The following is a 5,647-nucleotide window of genomic DNA, read 5'->3' as shown; positions in this document are numbered from 1 at the left end:
CTGTATAGGTAATACTTACTGTTGAAAGTGAAATATCACCCCTCCTTTTGAAAAACATTAAAACATGATCCTTAAACCGATGCTGGAACAATGTGACACAACTGATATGTAAGTAACAGACCACGTTGGTGGTCGTGGATTTAATCCCAGGTTTTATACATTTTGAATCAAATTTATTACAGGAATGAGAAATGGAAATGAAAGATTTTCATCATTATGGCTCGTCTTATCTGCTAACCAAAAGTAAGCCATAGCTATAAATCAGCTTACCTCAAATTGCCTTTACACTCTCGCATAAACTTGCGTCGATGCTGTGGTATATACAATGGATGAGCTGATAGAGCAGCTAGAAGTGGCCCGAGAAGCTAGTACTTACACACATTTTTGTGGAATGAGAGTTGAACAGATGATTCTGAAGCACTTGGGTAAGCATTTCAATACAACGCGTTAATCTGACAATTTGGACTTCCCGACAAGCAGACAACCGTCAAATGAGAAGAATGTAAAATCGATAAAGATTACGTTGCTCAGTTGATGACAAAGTAAAACGATTTGAGCGAAATAGGATTTAAAGTAAACAATCAGTAATATGATTCAATCTGCTCAAAATGCTTTTAAGTTCTATTATAGCCCTATTACTAACACGGAGCTCTTCTTCAAGATTATAAACATCTGGGCCTATCGTGTCGCTACATCAACCTTGGCTGCTTTATTGACTGTTTAACGATAAACTTGCGACGACCGACGCGCCACCGTATTTTATATAACGGAGGTTTTTAGAACTAACTTAGAGGTGATGATTTGGAGGTTATTTGGCAATTTAGAGGTTAAAATCACCTCCAAACACTAGCGATTTAGCGGTGGGATGTTGACGTTTGATCACGAATGGCGTTGGTCCAGCTGCCCTTCTAAGCATATCTGTCCCATGTCATTTTTAATGTGTATCGTACTTTTTTCACTCATGAGTCAAAGTTCAAAGATATTGCAGAATTTCGATGATCACCTGAATGATGCTGAGAGTGAAAGCAAGAAGGATCAAGACATCGGAGAATGTCCGCTTCAGTAATGCGAACGATCAAGAACATTCACTCTCCATTTTTATGGAGGTTAATTATGACTTTAAATTGCTTAAGAACAATAAAACAGCTGTGGAAAATGATATATCGAAAGACAAACAAGTTTAAATCTTTTCTTTGTGCCAAAATTTCAAGCCATCCTGAATGATTGCGACTAACAATGTCATTTGTGACGTGCGTTGGCTCTTGAAAATGAGCGTTTTTAATGGACACGTGTTTATTTATATCATTAACTGAAAACTGAGAGGAAACTTTGAGCTCTCAAACATCAGCATCACACGCTAAACTTCATCCGGTCAAAAATGAGTGCCGAGTACACAAAATCGTCTCCCGCACGGCAGCAAACAGTTGGCCGTTGGTAAGATGGGGAGTTTTCTGGGATTTTTTCTAGCGAAAAGGCTGAATATGGTCGCAAATGCGGAAGTTTTTTCCCCATTTGCTCCCGCTTCGGCCATTCGAATGACAAAATCTCTGAAAATTTTAAAATTTGAATGTATTATCAATGTTTTCAGAAGCAAAAACAAAAATGGAAGCGTATTCCGTATTCCAAAAGTTCCTCCTCTGTGCGCATTTCACTCATTCGGTTTGTTTACCACCGTTTGCACAATACTGTGTACAGCACCCTTTGCACAGAATCTGTGCTGCATGAAGAGAGGCCGATTTTGTGTACTCGGCACTCATTTTTGAGCGGATGAAGTTTAGCGTGCAGTCTGCCGGGTGAGCACTTTTGTTTTCTTGTCTCCCGCTCTTGCGAATGAAAAGAACACGGTATAGTCAACAAGAACGTGGAATATAAAAAAATAATTATAATAATAAAAACTAACCGTCACAAAGTAGAGTCGGAATTTTGCAGTTATGGTTTGGAGCTGAACGAATCAAGAACGGGCTTTAGAAACTCATCATTTGTCTGCATTGATAGACAATATCTGGAAAAAAAACACGAGAAACACGACATGTTAGAGAGCGATCACCATTCTATATGTGGCTAACAAAGTGTACGTAGATCATTTTTCGTCATCTGTAACTTATTGTAAACGAGTTCGTGGCTATCAAGCAGGCATTGTTGATGGCCCATTAATTACGGATTAGATCTTAACTTTATGGCAAATCCTTCGAAAAATGTTTTCAATACTAGGTTCCAACGTATTGTCACGAACACGCTTCATTCTACGTCCAACTTAGTAACTACAAGGCAGCAAAAACTAAAAGAATTCGATGGATAGGACATGTGTCAGGAATGCTAAACAACAACCCTACAAATATGGTTTTCGGTTTTGAATTTGGTTTGGACCAAAAGACGTGCATCATAGTGCCCCCGCATGTGCCCAGCAAACACATACCGTACCTTGTAACTTGGTGGCTTAAGGTGAAGATGAATCGAAGCCAAAGTTAAAATTTTCAAGCGCACAAATCTGGAGAATCGAATGCCCGTTTGACCTGAAAACATAATCGATTGGTCACCACCAGCTAGTGAACAATCGATTAAGTTTTCAGCTCAAACGGAGGTTTGGTTCTCCAGATTTGTGCTCTTGAAAATTTGAGGTTTGGTTTCGATTTATCTTCACCTTAAGCGTAGCATTACGCCATTCCCGGCGTATTGTAGAGCTCCATCTTCGTCGGTCTTGGTCGATACTTCTCCAGTTGCTCCGAACGTTTAGTGTCGCCAAATCCTCTTTCGTGGTCATAATTGAAATCGCCGACCTCTACCAGGTCCCCTGAAGAATATTGTTTTCATAATTATTTTTTCCGACATCCGCGCTTAGTGACCAGCCCACTTAAATATGTCGTATTTCATACGATTAATAGTATTTACATTTTTATATGCTTCCCTCGAGTACGGTCCGCAGCAATCTACGCTCAAAACCACCGAAGCCCTTTTGGTCTGTCCACGCTTCATGCCCGTAAAGAGTCACAGGGAAACATATTATTTCATACAGAGCGAACTTTGTTTCCGTTTGCATGTTGCGGTACCTAAGCTGGTTACGTTGTCCGTAAAAATCCCTATTCGAAGCCGCAACACGTCTTTTCACTTCGCGGAAAACGTCAAAGTCACATGTCACAAGTGTCCCAAAATATTTGTTTCTATCATTTATTTAGTTAACATCTAAACAGATAACACTAAATAAACAATTTCATGCCATAATACTCGGATCGTGGCCGAATCTCTCCATCCTCGGTTCTGCCCCATGGTCGCCAAATCGATACGCACCACCTAGCTCGCTGCGCTCCACGCCTTCTTGTACCATCGTCCACGTTTCATGCCCGTAGAGGACTACCGGCCTTATGAGCGTTTTATACATGGTACATTTGGTGCGGGTGTGAATCTCTTTAGACCGCAGCTTCTTGTGGAGGCCATAGTAGAGCCCGACTTCCACTGATGATGCGCCTCCGTATTTCACGGCACGTCAGCAAGGATCCAAGGTAGACGAACTAGTCGACCACCTTGAACGCATTCCCGTCTATCGTAACACTACTACCTAGGCGAACCCTGTCGCGCTCAGCACCGCATTCACCACCGGTCCAACTTTCGCTGCCTCACGTTTCAGGCGGCTGTACAGATTTGCCACCTTTTCAAATGTTTGGTCGACAATGTACATATCATTCGCGAAACATACAAATTGACTGGATCTCGTAAAAATCGTACCCCGGCTCTCCGCATAGCACCTTCTAGCGCAATATTGTCATACGCTTATTTATATAACTTTAGAAAAGAGTGAGAAAAAAAGTTCTATTTATGTGATGCTTGTCGTGGAGTTTGTACATTTTGTGCTTTTGATGTACTTCTATATATAAATAAAAATGGAATTGTGATTGTTTGTCACGAAATGACTTGAGAAAGGCTAATAGACTTACATGGCTATTTCACTGTTTCATTGGTCAAGTATTCCGACGTGTTTGAGTGAAGAAAACGAAAAATTCTCTGGAATAACCGAAAAAACAACTGAAAACTAATCTGTCGTTTTGTATGGGAGATGGCAAAACGAAGAGTGACGGGACCGCTAGTATTTAATATTATTTTTACTTAACAAAAACTGGAACTTTGGGATAGTCTATTTCCTGTCTATTCGTGATCTAACGTAAAGGTAAAAAAACAATGGTGACGCTGTTCTAGATTGGCGATTAGTGCATCCCTGTCGAAGTTGGTAGTAATAACTTTAGAAGAAAGATCACCAAAATCACTTTACTGATAAAATTTTGGCATCTCAAATTACAGGAAACCGTAAATATTCATTTTTGCAACATAACTACTCATTTAATCGTCTATCGGGTGTAGCCAAAAATGCAAAAAAAAAAAAATACCTTGGTAAAGAAGCTCTCAGCTGATAACTGCGGCAGTGTTTATAAAAATACTAGGCTGAGAAAGAGGCTCTTTCTCAGTTAGGATGTAATGGTATAAAGTAGAAATAGAAGCAGAAGGATGAGGATGAACAGTACAAAAAGAAGTTGTTTCTTGTTTAGCCCGTCTACTGCCAGCTTCATTTTTATCGCCAAATATATTCAAATCGCGATAATTTTTTTTTTCTCAATGCTGGTGCACCATTTTCTCACAAGCTCACAAAAATCTCTTCTGGTTTAAGAATCCGAGTCGATATTAATCATCGGTGATCTATTTTTCAAGATATTCCGATGTTCCTTGGGGGACCGACATTCTCTATATAAAATGTCTGTGGCAGCCATTTTTTTGGTCAATTTACCAAAACAATAAAAAAGAATAAAAGAATGGTGTAAAAATATCGAGAAACAACAGAGTTATCGTGATTTATTTTGTTTTTTTGCGGTAAAAAAGGAAGTTGCCAGTAGAGGGGTTAATCTTACTTGAAAAAAAACTATGATCAGCTAGACCCACTTTCTCGTAGTTATTTCAACAAATAGGATGCACCTTATGATGTAAAGGACACTTATGTGATCAATATTTTAATATCATATATTACATTTATTGAAATTCAAACAAAGAAAACTAAAACTATTAAGGATTCATTATAAAATCATGTGGATTGATAGGAATCTGCAATCAACTTTCATTTCGAACCTATAAGAATGAAAAATCTAAATGCTCCTCACCGCTCCTAAAAATCAATTTCGTGTATTTTTTTTAATAAAATTGTGTATTATCCTGACAAAACTTCAATTTTCCTTTCAGGTTTGTAAAATATTTTGTCTAAGAAAATTATTCCGTTTTTGTCACGGTTCCTTTTTTGTCAACTGAAATTTGCCGATTGTGTTGATAAAAACGGAACATACCTATATAGCGAAACTCATGAACGGCGAAGTTGACTATAGGATATAGTTCTAATTCATAGTTTAAAAGTCAGATGGATAATATCCAAAAATACAAATATCAATACCACTAGGCCTACCTCTATCTCTTCCTCCAACCATTTACGACGATTTGGTAGAATTAATGGTCAGGCCTATCCTCGCTGTTTTTGCTTTTCAAAAGCTCGAAGGCTTCCTCCACTGACCGGCGATTGATTCCAATAAGGTCGATTTCATCCCTCGAGTGGAACCGTAAATTCGAAAGGCAGCGTCCATTTATTACGTAACGCTAAAATTGAAAATTTTTGACCCCC

The sequence above is a fragment of the Aedes aegypti genome, chromosome 3 (assembly GCF_002204515.2).
Source record: "Aedes aegypti strain LVP_AGWG chromosome 3, AaegL5.0 Primary Assembly, whole genome shotgun sequence".
NCBI lineage: Eukaryota > Metazoa > Arthropoda > Insecta > Diptera > Culicidae > Aedes > Aedes aegypti.
This window is presented reverse-complemented; position numbering follows the sequence as displayed.